General features: G+C 41.7%; 1 long non-coding RNA gene across 1 annotated transcript; it reads left to right on the top strand.

The window, feature by feature from the left end:
* The first annotated feature begins 17 nt into the window (after positions 1-17).
* LOC309608551 lies at positions 18-15902 on the top strand. Its single transcript, XR_014232960.1, has 3 exons — positions 18-607; positions 12541-12640; positions 12845-15902. It is a non-coding gene; the product is annotated as an uncharacterized lncRNA (long non-coding RNA).
* The last annotated feature ends 136 nt before the right edge of the window (positions 15903-16038 follow it).

Here is a 16038-nt window from a genome sequence, read left to right as displayed (position 1 = left end):
CACCGGGCCAAGCCCCCCCCCCCCTTCACGGCCCCGAGCTTCGCTGCACTCCCGACGCTTCACGTTGAAGCAACTGTAGGACAGTGCAGCGCGGCCCCGCCCACGCGGCAGGTTCCCAGCCGCTGCAGCCTGGCGGCCTCCCTACACACCAGCCCAGGAAGAGGCGGTGCCAAAGGGCCGCCAGTTTCCGCCCATCCAGAAAGGCTTGCTGATTGACAGGCGATCTGAACAATAACGGCAAGTGCTTGGTCGAGGCTCCCGTGGGTCTCTGTCCCCCTGTGCTAAACAACCAGTCAAGATCTTCTTCCTTTTGGGCGGGCTCGAGGAGTGAATTTGCTGCCAAAAGAAAGAGTTCATTGGACCGCACTGGAGGAAGCCGCCCTAAACGCCACTTCTGGAGGTGTTTTGGTCCTGTGTGGTCTTTGTGGGTACTTTCTGGGTTTTGCCCACACTACAGATGGAGAGAGCGGTTGTGTTAGCCAATAGGCTCACACCCTGTCTGGAGGCTGAAAGGCCCATTGGGCAGAAAGTCTTGATTGACTTGAGTGCAAGCCAATCAACACTCCCGAGGAAGGGCTCCGGAAAGTTCCCTCAACTGCTAATTCCCGTGAGTAGTTTGGCGAGCTTGAACTAAAGGAGGGGTTGGGTCGCAGGAACAGATGGCAACTACGCTGTTGTTATTGTTCATGCTTCTGGGGTTCACTGGGCTTAGAGGATTCCCATCCAGGGTGTCTCCTATGAGTGCAGCTAAAGTCATATCAAGGGCTCCCATGCTCATGTCTGATGCTTGATACTGGCTGTGGACCGGGACCTCAGTTGGGCCTGCTGGAATGCCTACACGTGGCCTTTCCGTGTGGTCTTGATTTCCTCACAGCGTGGCATACGGGTTCCAAAAGCTAGCGTCCCAAAAGACAGGAAGTAGCAGTTGCTGGGTTTTTAGGACAAAGTTTCTTTGCTTGACCAAACTTTAGTCAAGCTCCTGACCTCCTGTCCCATCTGTAAAGTTCAGGTTTAGCAAGAACCCCACTAAGTCATTCTGGGAACCCTCTAGTTCCGTATCTGATTAGGTTTCTTAGCCTCCATCATCACCTAGGTCAGAGGTCCCCAACCTCTGGGCCGAAGAGCGGTACCTCTTAGGAACCAGGCCGCACAGCAGGAGGTGAGCAGCAGGCAAGCAAGCAAAGCGTCATCTGCTGCTCCCCATCGCTCGCATTACCGCCTGAACTTTCCCCCCCATTGCTTGCATTACTGCCTGAACCATCCCCCGGGCTGTGGAAAAATTGTCTTCCACGAAACCGGTCCCCGGGGCCCTGGTCAGGTTGCGGACCGCTGACCTAGGTAATATCTGATCACCCTGGCCTACCTTCAACAAGAATCCTGTTAGATAGGTTTAACCAGAAACCCCCTTACCTTTGATGTTTCCTCTTAGTGAGTTTCCATCCGCTAACCCCTACCCTGCTACTTGGCTCTAAATTCCCAATTACCATGCTGTATTTGAGGTTGAGCCCAGTCTCCCCCACTGCAAAATCCCATTGCAGTCGTCCCTGTACCAGTCACCGTCCTGAATAAAATCTGCTTACCATCTTTAACAGCTATCTTTTTTTTTTTTTTTAACTCGTAAGGCCTGGGACCAAAAACTGATACAGAATCTTTATTCTGCACTGTATTCTATTAGTCAAGCAGCCACAGAATCAGACTGATGGGAGGAGAGTTAAATAATTTGGGGCCCATGTTTTAAAACTTCCAGAATCCACCCTCTGGCCACAAATGTTTTACATTCTTTTTACATGCAGCATACACTCATCCCCTCCCCAGACCCCTGTAAAGTTCTCATTTCAATACAGCATTAAGGTCCAGAATCTTGTGAGGTCCTGGAGCAAATGAGCCCTTGGATGCAGTTCCTTGGGTGTAACTCAAGTGGTTCCTCTCCATATGAAGGTCTGTGAATTAAAAAGACAGGAGATCTGCACTAACCACTACCACATACATCACGTGCAATGAGAGAGGCATGGGAAACTGTGCCTCTATAGGCATTTCCCTTCAAAGAGGAGAGCAATGAAAGGCACATAGTAGTCACTAGTCCACAGAAATTCCTGAAATCTAACTGGGTAAATGTTGCTGGTTCCTTGATTAGGACTCTGTCAACTTCCTGAGAGTACTCAGTGGCTCTTTTCTCCATCCACTGGGCTCTTGGCTCCACCCTCTGAGTTATCCTTCCAGTTCCATAAAAGGTACCCATGTTTACAGTTAAATCATTTTCTCAGCTGCTTCCTGTCCATAGTTGTGCAGGGGTCTAAAGACCTCTCTTCACGTTGTACTGTCACTGTCCCTTTAAGTCCAAGCTGATACAAAATCAATTTTAAACTTTGTGGGTCATGTGAATCAATTTATAATCTAGTCCAATAAGCAAAAACTTGACCAACACACAAGGGGGGGGGTTGCAGCTTAACTGTATTGTTCTGGTTCAGAGTTTCTCATAAAGTCACGGTCATGATATCAGCTGGGGCTTCAGTTGTGAAGGCTTAATTGGGGCAGGAGGATCCACTTCCAAGCTCACTTGCATGACTGTTGGCCAGAAGCCTCAGTGCCTCAACATTTGGGACCACAAGCCTGCTTGAGTGTCCTCAGAACTTGGCACTGGGGACTTCCCTGGTGGCACAGAGGTTAAGAATCTGCCTGCCAATGCAGGGGACACGGGTTTGACCCTTGGTCCAGGAAGATCCCACATGCCGCGGAGCAACTAAGCCTGTGCGCCACAACTACTGAGCCTGTGCTCTAGAGCCTGCGAGCCACAGCTACTGAGCCTGCTCACCTAGAGCCCGTGCTCTGCAATAAGAGAAGCTACCGCAATGAGAAGCCCACACACCGCAACGAAGAGTAGCCCCCACTCGCCGCAACTAAAGACCCAACACAGCCAAAAAATAAAACAAAAAAAAAAACATGGCACTGGCACAGAGTAAGTAAACCATGAGAGAGGAAGGAAGCTGCAGTGCCTTTTATGACCTGGTCTCCAAAGTCACACACCATCCTTTTCACTTTATTTCTGTTCCATAGAAGTAAGTCATTCAATCCAGCCCTAATTCAAAAAGATGAGTCCATCTTTTGAAGGGATGAATGTCAAGGAACTTGTGAACATATTTTTAACCAGAACAGCCACATTCATCATTATCACTTAATAGGTTTTTTGGTTGTTTTTTTTTTTTTTTTTTGGCTGTGCCACATGGCTTGTGGGATCTTAGTTCCCCGACCAGGGATTGAACCTGTGCCCTTTGCAGTGGAAGCACGGAGTCCTACCCACTGGACCGCTAGGGAATTTCCACTTAATAGGTTTTTGAAGGCACTAAAACAGCAGAATTAGATCAGAAAAAGAAATTTGAGGTATAGAAATGGAAAGAAGGAGGTTAAGATTATCACTGTTTGTAGACTATATGCTCATATATGTGGAAATCTCATGGGAAACAAGTAAAAATTTAATAACACAGTGGCATATGCCATGAATATTCATAAATCAATAGCTTTATATAAACAAACAAGTTTGAAAATATAATAGAAGGAAAGGATCAATTTACAGTATAATTTTAATCTTTTTTTTTGGCTGTGCTGCATGGCATGTGGGATCTTAGTTCCCCGACCAGGGATCGAACCCATGCACCTGCATTGGAAGTGTAGAGTCTTAACCACTGGACTGCCAGGGAAGTCCCTACAATGTAATTTTAAAAGATAAAATACCTAGGAACTAACCTAATAAGTGTAAAGAACTATGTGAGCACAATTTTTTAATTCTCAAAATAAACACAAGTGTACATTGAAAACAAAAAATACTACATCCAGGGACTTCCCTGGTGGTGCAGTGGTTAAGAATCTGCCTGCCAGTGCAGGGGACATGGGTTCAATCCCTGGTCCGGGAAGATCCCACATGCCACGGAGCAGCTAAACCTGTGCGCCACAACTACTGAGCCTGCGCTATAGAGCCCACGAGCCACGACTGCTAAGCCCATGGGCCACAACTACTGAAGCCTTCATGCCCTAGAGCCTGTGTGCTGCAACGACTGAGCCCACACGCCGCAGCTACTGAAGCCCTCACACCTAGAGCCCGTGCTCCGCAACAAGAGAAGCCACCGCGGTGAGAAGCCTGCACACCACAATGAAGAGTAGCCCCTGATCACTACCACAACTAGAGAAAGCCTGCACGCAGCAACGAAGACCCAACGCAGCCAAAAAAAAAATACTACATTCAGTTTTATAATGGTAGTTCTCCTTAAGCTAACCAGTAAATTTAATATGATTCCAGTAAAACTAGTAACAGAATTTTTTAACTGGACAAGGTGATTCTAAGATTAATATGGAAAAATAAATGAGCAAAAACAGTCCAAAAAATTTGAAAAAGTCAAAAGATATTAGGACATTATAAAACCTAAACATGTAAAGAGTGTGCATTGGTAAATGAATAGACAGATGAGCAAGGGAAGAGAATGAAAAATCAATATGCATATGGAAATTTATGCAGTAAAAAGTGGCATCTCAAATCGTGGAGGAAAATGGGATATTCAATAAGTGATTTGGGAATCAACATTAACCATCTGAAAGACATACCAGAATAAACTCCAAGTGACTTGAAGTTTTTTGTTTTTCCAAAAAGGTTTGAAAGGATAGAAGCAAAATCATAAAACACTAAAGAAAATATGAGAACATAATTTTAGAGGGGGAACGTAATTTCCTTCAGAGATGAAAAGGCTTTTTAAATTATGACACAAAATCTAGAAATCTTAAGAGGCTGATAACATTTGAAAACATAAAAATAGCACTTTTCTTCCTAGTAAACACCACCATAAGCAAAATGAAAAGAGAACAGAAAAAAACTATTTAGAACTTAGATCATGGACCAAAGTTTTATTTCCCTAGTATATAAAGTTCCTATAAATAGATTAAACAAAGTACCGTGAAAACAGTGTTTGTACACTTCAACTCCAAAAAATACACAAATTGGAGCACATCTTTGAGATATACCCACACAGAAACTTTCATTGAAAAGAGCAACTAAATTGAGGGGCTACCTCTTGCAGGACAACCTGAAACCTCACTACTAGAATGTTATGTTGCCAGTAATGGTGAAGATTAGCCACATCTGAAGAACACTGTGTTCTTGCTGTTCTGCAAAACTGTGAGAGCAGCTCTTACAGCTCTCAACAGAAAAGCTGCTATTGCCATGGTCAGCGATCCCATACCTACTGTTTCCTCTCAGATGTGACCCTGGAGATCAGCCAATGAACGACTGTTCTTCTTACAGAGACTTCATCCAATCAGTACTTAGTAACAGCTAATGACCAGGAAGACAGCTGGTAAACAGGAAGGACGAGCTCCTGATGGAGAAAATCGGGTCTGAGAAATGTTCACATTTGAGCGCCGGATTAAAAAGTGCTACCTCCTTGGACTTCTGCACAGCAAGAAGTCCTCGAGAAGAATCAGTGATAAATAGCATGATTTTCAAATGCTGACAAGTTAGCAAAGACAGTTTCTGTGTGATGGTTCTTGGGCTTTGCTTAACCATTTCAAAATATGCATCCTTTCAGATTCTTTGTTAAGAGGTTCATGGTGCTAGTATCTATTGTGTTCCCTCAAAATTCAAGGTGATGGGAGGTGATTAGATCATGAGGGCAGAGCCCTCGTGAATGGGATAAGTGCTCTCATAAAAAGAGACTCCACAGAGTTCTCTAGCCCCTTGTGCCATGTGAGGACACAATGAGAAGTCTGCAGCCCAGAAGAGAGCCCTCTCCTATCTATGCTGGCCCCCTGATCGCAGACTTCCGGCCTCCAGAATTGTGAGAAATAAATTCCGTTGTTTATAAGCCACCCTGTCTGTGGTATTTTGTTATAGCAGCCTGAAGAGATTAAGACAGTGGGGTGCTGGGTGTACCTTTGGGACACACTGAGGTTTTGGAAAAGCCAGTGCAAAGTACCCAGTGAGCTGGAGTGTCAGTTAGGTTTTGCTGTGCAACCAGCCATTTCAGAAGTTAGTGACTTAAAACAACCAGCATTTACTTAGCTCATGCTTCTGTAGGTCAGAAATTTAGCTGGGCTCAGTTGGGCAGCTATTGTGAGCTCAGTGAGGCTTCCTCATGTTGCTGCAATGAGCTGTGGGATGGCCTTGCTGATCTTGGCTGGCTCTCGCCGACATCTGGGGTTTGTCTGCATGGTATGGCCTCCCATCCTCCTGCAGACTAGCCCTGCCTTATGCTCATGACGGTTGAATGGGTTACAAGAGACAAAGGACAGTGTAAGGCCTTCATCGGCCCAGAACGGGAGCACCGTCACTTCTGCTGAAATCTCTTGGCCAAAGCAAGTCATAAGACCAGCCCACACCCAAGGGATGGGGAAACAGACTCTGCCTCTTAACATGAGGAGATGCAAAATCACAACAATTATGAGGTTATAAATGCTGACAGGGAGCAAAGATGATTTTTGTCTGCTGGTTCTTAAAATGCTTCAACATAATAAAATGCATGTTTTTTCAGATTCTCTGTTAAGAGAAATAGGGGCGGGATTGGGAAATTGTGGCCATTTTTGTAAAAAAACATGCCACAACCAGTTAGGTAGGAAAATGTTTGAAATACTGCAAGTCAGCTGGATATAAAACTAGCAAAATTTGTTCCTGGAACAGTTAACAAATATGCTCATTCTGAGGTTGATGGATAATACTATCATTAGGTGGGATTTGATCAAAGTCCCTATGCCTTTAAAATGAGAATGTACCTTCCTGGTTCTGTATGTGCATAGGAAGAATGCCCCTCAACCAGATTTTGAGAACTGGGACCATGTCACAAAGAATATGAACATCATGTGGAATATGTAACCACAAGTAAGGGCCAGGTACTCTTTTCAATGTGAGACACTGGTTAGACTCCGTAGCTAGCTCTGGATTTGAATTCCAGCTCTGCCAATTATTACTGTGTGATCTAGGGCTAGTTACATAACCTCCCTTTACCTCAGCTTCCTCATCTGTAAGATGGAGATAATAGTATATCTCCCTCATGGAGTTGTTATGAGGATTAAATAAATTAATACATTGATTGAGCTTGAAACTCTGCCCGGTTCCCAGTAATCTCTGAAGAGCTTTTAGTCTTGGACCTATCCCATCAACAAGAATGACCTGACTACTATAGCCTGGATAAGCAGGCAACTCAAGCATAGACATCGCTCATGGTGTCTTTGACTATGTCATAAAAACCAACAAAGGATGAAATGCTATTTGACTGTATGTGAATGTGAACAGTCTTCAGTTTATCGTCGTTTCACTGAGGCACCCCAGCCACTTGGCAGTTGCTTGAATATTTTACTCAGTTATGACTGACTGAAAAAGTTTGACTCTGGAGAATTGTGGAACTGGTAATTCATATGCTTCCAAATGCCCTTCATCTTGAGGAAAACAGAAGAGGTAATTTTTTTCTCTCCTAGGCAAATTTAATGTAATATTATGCTTCTCCAAAAACTCAAGCCTTTCATATTTTTTTCTCCAACTATGTATTTTAAAATTTAAAAAACTTACAGAAAAGCTGAAAGAACAGAAAAATGATCACCTGTATATTCTTTAGTCATATATTTGACTCTTGTTAATATTTTGTTTTTTCTCTCTTTACCTACTTATTATTGCTTAACCATGTGAAATTAAGTTGCATATTTCTGACAATGACAATTAAGTTGCAGTATTTCATATGTAAATACTTCAAAATCTATTCTAAGAGCAAAGAAATTCTCCAACAGAATTGTAATATCATTATCACATCCAAAAAATTTTAAACTTCAATTGAGTTATTTAATTTCTATTATTATATATCATTAAATATATCTATTAACATTCATTTCCAAATCTTTCCATTTGTTCCTAAATTGTTTATTATAGTTTTTTCTTTAATCCAGAATTCAATTAAGGCTCACAATTACATTTGTTTTTTCAGTCTCTTTAGTCTCCTTCAAAGCAGTTTTCCCCACTGCCCACCTGTGTTTTTTTAAAAATTTTTATTGGAGTATAGTTGCTTTACAATGTTGTGTTAGTTTCTGTTGTACAGCAAAGTGAATCAGCTATACATATACATATATCCCCTCCTTTTGGATTTCCTTCCCATTTAGGTCACCACAGAGCACTGAGTAGAGTTCCTTGTGCTATACAGTAGGTCCTCATTAGTTATCTGTCTTATACATAGTAATGTAAATATGTCAATCCCAATCTCCCAATTCCTCCCACCCCCCCTTTCCCCCATTGGTGTCCGTATGTTTGTTCTCTACATCTATGCCTCTATGTTTTTTCTTTTTTTAAAAAAATAAATTTATTTATTTTATTTTTGGCTGCGTTGGGTCTTTGTTGCTGCGCGCAGGCTTTCTCTAGTTGTGGCGAGCGGGGGCTACCCTTCGTTGCAGTGCATGGGCTTCTCATTGTGGTGGCTTCTCTTGTTGCAGAGCATGGGCTCTAGGTGCATGGGCTTCAGTAGTTGTGGCACGAGGGCTCAGTAGTTGTGGCTCGTGGGTTCTAGAGCGCAGGCTCAGTAGTTGTGGTACATGGGCTTAGTTGCTCTGCAGCATGTGGGATCTTCCCGGACCAGGGCTTGAACCCGTGTCCCCTGCATTGGCAGGCGGATTCTTAACCACTGTGCCACCAGGGAAGTCCTATTTTTTTTTAATAGACTTATTTTTTATAACTGTTTTTTAGATTAATAGAAATATTGAGATGATAGTACAGAGAGTTCTCATATAACCTACACCCAATTTCCTTTTTATTAACATTTTTTATTAGTATGTTCCATTTGCAATTAATGATCCGGTATTGATTTATTACTATTATCATTTTCATTAAAGTTCATAGTGTGCTCAGATTTCCTTAATTTTTACCTAATGTCTTTTTCTGTGCCAGGATCCCATCCATGATGCTGCATTACATTTAGTTTTCACATCTCTTTTGGTTCCTCTGGGCTGTGACAGGTTCTCCGACTATCCTTGTTTTTGATGACCTTCACAGCTTTGAGGAATACTGGTCAAGTATTTTTTAGACTGCCCCTTTATTGGATTTGTCTGATTTTCTCCACATGATTGGACTAATGTTACAGGTTTTGAAGAGGAAAACCACAGGGGTAAAGTGCCACTCCATCACATATATGAAGGGTCTACAGTATCAGCATGATTTATCAATGTTGATAGTCGACCTTGATAACTTGGCTGAGGTCGTGTTTGTCAGGTTTCTCCACTTTTATTTCTGATATTGGTAGTTTTTGTCTTCTCTCTCTTTTTTTCCTTGGTTAGCTTGGCTAGAGGTTTGACCTTTTCAAAGAGCCAACTTTTGGATTTTTAAAAATTTTCTCTGTTTTCCTGCTTTCAGTTTCATTGATTTCTTTATGACTCTACTATTGTCTTGCTTTATATATTGTTCTCAAGAAGACTAATGCCCTCCTGCTTTTCTTTTATCTATAAATCATTGATCTGTTTGCTTTCAGGCCCCAAGGAGTTTTCCCCATTACTTTTATTTTTATTTTTATTTTTATTATTATTACTTGGCTGTACTGGGTCTTTGTTGCCGCGCACGGGCTTTCTCTAGTTGCGGCGAGTGGGGGCTACTCTTCGTTATGGTGCGTGGGCTTCTCATTGCGGTGGCTTCTCTTGTTGCAGAGCACAGGCTCTAGGCGCATAGGCTTCAGTAGTTGTGGCGTGCAGGCTCTAGGGCACGCAGGCTTCAGTAGTTGTGGCATGCGGGCTCTAGAGCACAGGCTCGGTAGTTGTGGCACATGAGCTTAGTTGCTCTGCGGCACATGGTATCTTCCTAGACCAGGGATCGAACCCATGTCCCCTGCATTGGCAGGTGGATTCTTAACCACTGCACCCCCAGGGAAGTCCTCCCCCATTACTTTTAAAGTCTAATAGTTTTACTAGGACATGTCTAAGAATTGATCATTTCAGAATAATATTTCCAGGAACAGGGTGGGCCTTTTCAATGTGTTGATTCAGATCTTTTTTTCTTTCTGGAAGATATTTTTGGGTTTTGGTTTTAAATATTTATTCTATTTGCTTGTTTTATTTTCTTTTTTAGAAGCTCCAATTGTATGGATGTTAGATCATCTTTGCCTATCTTCTATCACTATGACTTTTTCTCTGATCATTTTTACCTCTGTCCTTATTTCAGTTCATTCTCTTGGTTGTCTTTATTTATCTCCTCAATATCTCTCATTATGTTTTTCAGTCAAATCTCCTTCCTTGGAAATTTTAATTTAGTCTTCTTTTCTGAGTTGCTTTGAAATTTTTATTAAATTTCTCCTGTATGTTCTGTCAACCCTTTTCATACCTTCCTGTTTTACATCCATTTGTATTCTGAGTTTTTAAATTTTTGACTTTAGGTGTTCTTTATATCTGTAAATTCTCTTTTATTTTTAGTGAAAAAAAAAGATTCATTTGGGAGTATTGTGAATAGTCTAATGGGAATTGAAAAGCACTTACTCATAAAAGGATACATAAACCTATAAAGTCACAACAGTATTCCTTTGCCTCAACCTTTGTAATATACTAAACACAGGTAGCATGTTTCAGGCATGGGCATCACTAGATGCAGCCCCAGGTTCTCACTGAGTGAATAAGTAAGAGCTGAAGGTATAGATCCTCTTTCTTTATCTATTTACATTTATGCTTCAGATTACAAAAACCTTAAACTTAAGGCTCTCATGATACTACGGTGATGAGCTGATGAAAGTGGTTCTTAAGAAGTTCAAGACTCCCATTTTGAAGCAGGAAAGATGACCTTGGAAAATTGTTCATTATATTCAGGAACAACAACATTCCTTTTCTCTCAACATAGCTACTATTAGATTCACATAGCTGCTGTGACAAATTACCACAAACCAGGTGGCTTAAAATAACACAAATGTATTCTCTTAAATTCTGGGGCCCAGAAGTTTGAAATCATTGTCCCTGGGTTAAATTTAGCTCCTGTTTCAGATGGCTCTTTGCTGAAGCAAAGCAATACCACCATAGTTGTACAGGCAGTTACTAACCTGCAAATTCCTCTTTCTGTTTCCCAATCACCAGAATACCAGAAGCAGTTTGCTTTCATCTGGCAGGGACAACAGTATATGTCCACTTTTCTTAGAGGTACATCAACTCTTGGGTTCAGTGTCCCTGTTTAGTTTGCAGGAACTATGATCACTCCATCATTCAACAGGTCTACATTTATTTACAGCAGTGATGAAGTCATCCTGGTTAAAACAGCAAGCAGGTGCCTTGTAGACAAATGTTTGGCAAAGCATGGTTGATAAATATCCATAAAAAGCAGGTTAAATGTGCAGTATTATTAGATTAAGTAGCACTCAACTCTTGTAATTCACAAGAGATTGCGACTCTGGAAAGCAGTGTATAAGCTGCAGCTTCTCAGGTAATCCATGATGAACTCAGCTCATGGGCAATTAGATCTTCAAGCAAAGATAGAATTATTTTCAACTCAGGTTTTCACAAGGAGTCACACATTGTGGAGATATTTTCCATACGTCTCCTTGGACTGGGAGTGTATTTTTGGAAAGATACTTTTATGTTAGAAGGATTGCAGAACAGAATCTCAGTATTTAAGTGTCCCAGAACTGGGCAGCTGGGCACTGATAGGCACAGATATGAAAGAAAAATCTCAGACAAGTTAGATTATGAGCACTTGTCATAATCTTATCTCGCATTTGATATCAAGGGAATCAGAAAAAAACCCTGGCTTCTCAGACATTCTTAAAGGGGAATTCTCTTGGAATAAAGAAGAATTTTATAGAGGGACGGCAAGCTGTTGCGCTATTTTTAGTCACATTGTAGCCTTTTAATAAATTGGCAAGTTAAATTTGAGTCATCATGACCTAGGGCCATTTTCCAGAAATATTGAATAATGTAGTGCTGCCTGTCTTGAATGTGGGGTATTTTTCCTTCTCTGTTCTTCCTTTTAGTCAAAACACTCTATAGGGCTGTCTTGGCCACGTGAAAATTACCCTTATGGATTTTTTGTGCTAGGATAATTAATTGAGATTGTTGATGGGTCAGTTTTGTTTGTTTTGCTTTTGCTTTTGCTTTTTACAATTTCATAGGATGTGGATATCAGAAAAAGGCTAATTAACAATAATTGTTAACACAGCTATATTGTAATATTTTTGCTTCTAGTACCCTGATGAGAGATAGATAATTCACCACTACCCATGAGTGTGTGTGTGCATATAAAATTATATATAACATATACACATACACAATGTGCATGTGTATATGTGTATATATGTATATACATATATATATGTGTGTGTGTGTGTATATTTATATATATACATATATACATATATATATATATATATATGTATATATATATATTCATTCTAATCTCAGGCCACTTCTTTCCCCACAAAGTGGATGAGTCTGAAGCTCTCCCCCACAGGGTGGATTTCCTTTCACTACTACCTTTCAAGGCCGCTCCTGAGTGAGTGCCATATGCACCACATACTAAGATGAACCACCCATACACTAAACCCAGGCATTTCCCTGTTCCTACAGCAGGATGCACAGGACCTCAGCATGGCTGAAGGCATGTGCTGACCAGAAAGGGGCTGACAGCTGGGGACTGTGTGCTGACCACACTCCCTGCCTTGGAACAGTAAGTCCTTCCATCTTCTTTCATCCTAACTTCTCTCCTATTTAAAACAAAAACTGCAATGAAAACTGGAGTAGAGATATTGGGAAAGAAAGAGGAGAAGAAGAATCTAAATGCTAAAAAACTGTATTATTCTATTTTACTAGTATATGTTTTTCTGTATCTATGAATACTTTCTTTAATATGTGCTGTATGCTTTCTTTCCAGAAAAGCATGGACAAATGAAATACTCAAAATAAGTTGCCTTACATAAAGTGCTAACCACAAAAGTAAATACAGGGACTTCCCTAGTGGTCCAGTGGTTAAGAATCCGCCTTCCAATGCAGGGGACTCAGGTTCAATCCCTGGTCGGGGAACTAACAGCCCACATGCCATGGGGCAACTAAGCCCACGTGCTGTAATTACTGAGCCCATGCGCTGCGACGAAGATCCCATGTGCCGCAACTAAGATCCTGTGTGCCGCAACTAAGACCCTCTGCAGCCTAATTAATTAATTAATTAATTAATTAAAAAGAAAAAGTAGGGGGTTTCCCTGGTGGTGCAGTGGTTAAGAATCTGCCTACCAATGCAGGGGACAGGGATTCAAGCCCTGGTCCAGGAAGATCCCACATGCCGCGGAGCAACTGAGCCCGTGCGCCACAACTACTGAGCCTGTGCTCTAGAGCCCTTGAGCCACAACTGCTGGGCCCTCGTGCCACAACTACTGAAGCCCGTGCGCCACAACTACTGAAGCCCGCGCGCCTAGAGCTTGTGCTCTGCAACAAGAGAAGCCACCGCTTGCTGCAACTAGAGAAAACCGGTGCACAGGAACAAAGACCCAGTGCAGCCAAAAATAAAAAATAAATTAGTTAATTAAAAAGAAAAATTAAATAGGGCTACGGAACTGCAAGTAAAATAAATTCATTTGGTAAAGTAAACAGAACTTTTATCCGAATGATAGGTAACGAAAGACTAGAACCACCCTTTGTTCTTACTCATCCCCTTACTTGGAGTGCTTGTCTCCTCTTCTTGAGCATAGCTACTGCCTTAGTTTTGTGTGGTCATGTGACTGAGTTCTGACCAGTGGAATATGGTCAGGAGTGACCTGAGTTACTTCCAGCCCTGGCTATTTCAAAACTCTCATGAGATTCTTTGCATTCTCCTGTTTAGGGTAACATATTCTGGTTTCCTTTAACATCCAGACCTGATGGAAAGAATTTCACATCACTGGAGATCTGGACTTTGAGTGGGGTGTATTGACTGGGACTTGGGGTTACACCCCTTGCAGAAAGAGTTGACTATGTTCTATGTACAGGATAAAGGTATACACAGACATTTGGTCATGTGAAAGGTGGATTGTAACAGATTGGCTATGTTACTAAACCAATTTCCTTTTGTTTAGGCACATAAAGTACAGTTCCCAGTCTCTCCTGGAATGCTAGAGGTGGCCTTGTAATTACCTAAGTTCTAGCCAACGGCACACAGGTGGAGGTATCTTTTGCCTCCTCCATGCTCAGTCATTTAAATTCTCCTTTGTGATCATCTATGCTCTTTCTTCCTGTATCATCAAGTCAGATTCAAAGCATTCAGCAGAGGACTGTGAGGCCTAGGGATGGTGGAGGCACTCACTGGGCCACAGGAGCTAGATCGCTGAATGTTTCTGTGCCGCAGAGCCCCTAGACAACGTGCAGTACGTGGCACCATAAGTGAAAGAAATGTTTGTTTTATAAAGCCATTGTAATTTTGGAGATGTCTGCTAAAGCAGATAACTTGTCTGTACAACCACAGGTCTAGCTCCCTGTATTAGTTTCCTACTGCACTGTAACAAATTACTGGGTGGTTAAAACAACACAAATTTATTATCTCACAGCTCTGGAGGTCAGAAATCTGAAATCAGTATCACTGGACTAAAGTTAAGGTGTTGGCAGGGCTGTGTTTCTTCTGGATGTTCTAGGGGAGAGTCTGATGCCTTGCCTTTTGCAGCTTCTGGAGGCTGCCTGCATTCCTTGGCTCCTCATTACTCCAACCTCTGGCCATCACATCTCCTTCACTTACTCTGACTCTCCTTCCTTCTTTCACTTATAATGATTACATTGGGCCCACCTGGATAATCCAGGATACTCTCTCCATTTCAAGGTCTTTAAATTAATCACATCTGCAAAGTCCCTTTTGTCATGTAAAGTAACATAGTCACAGTTTCCCAGAACTAGGATATGGACATCTTGGGAGCCATTATTCTGCTACTGATGAAATAAATTATTTTAAGATGGGACAAGAAATTTTAAACATAAAATTCCCTCTCTGCCCATTTGAGCCACTACCCTCTCCCCTTTAGTGTGCATTGTGCATCTGCATTACACATTAACTAGATCCCCTTAAAAAACACAGAAATGCCACCAAAAAAAAAAAAAAAAAAGCTATTTCCTTCTGGTACCAGCAAGGTAACTCCTTAGGAGACAACATTCCTTTCTCAATCCTGTAAAGGGTAACAATAACCCACTATTAGTCTTGTTGGACTATGTAAACTGTCAGTATGTTATTTGATGTACAACCCTTTGTCTCAAAAACTTATATAACTGTGCTTTGACCTCTAGTGAGTGGAACAGTCCTCAGAGCTTTCTGAAAGTCTGTCTCCTGGGTTATAATCCTCAGGTTGGCTCGAATTAAACTTTCCACTTCCTTCTTAGAGTGGCTCTTCATTGATTTTTACACTGACACTTCATACTTCACTTCCTTCATCTCTTTGCTCAGTATTCTGCTCTGTTAGGTCTTCACTGCCAGTCTTTGTAAGACTCCATCACATCCTCACATTTTTTCATCCCCCCTCCCTGACTTTTTTCCTTAGTCTTCATCACTCTCAAGTATGCTATATTTTTCTTACTTATCTTTTCAACTAGAATGTAAGTTTCATGAGGGAAGAAATTTTTTCCAGTTTTGCAGTGTGATATTCCTAATGCCTAGAACAATGCCTGACATTTGAATAGGTGCCCAAGTACTTGTTGAATAAATGACTTTTTAAAAAATGGAATGGAATTACATATGTTTTGTAGTATTTATTGCTCAGACAATAAATTTGATTGGTAACTTGAATCAGCCTACTTGATACTTCACCATGATACAACGTACATTTCATTGTTAGAGGTTGTGTGATCATAGGATGCAGTACCAGGATTCCCAGGGTTGTAGTTAATAAATTTGTGCATAGATTTCCTATGAGAATGTGTAATGTAAAAAAAAAAAAAAAAGCTGCTAACTGGAAAGATTCAAAGTGGAGTCCATAAACTGCTTGACAGGGCTTCCCTGGTGGCGCAGTGGTTGAGAATCTGCCTGCCAATGCAGGGAACACGGGTTCGAGCCCTGGTCTGGGAAGATCCCACATGCCGCGGAGCAACTGGGCCCGTGAGCCATAATTACTGAGCCTG

The sequence above is a fragment of the Balaenoptera borealis genome (assembly GCF_965194805.1).
Source record: "Balaenoptera borealis genome assembly, chromosome: 12".
Lineage (NCBI taxonomy): Eukaryota > Metazoa > Chordata > Mammalia > Artiodactyla > Balaenopteridae > Balaenoptera > Balaenoptera borealis.
Note: the sequence above shows the minus strand (reverse complement) of the source record. Positions and strands in the feature narration are given on the sequence as shown.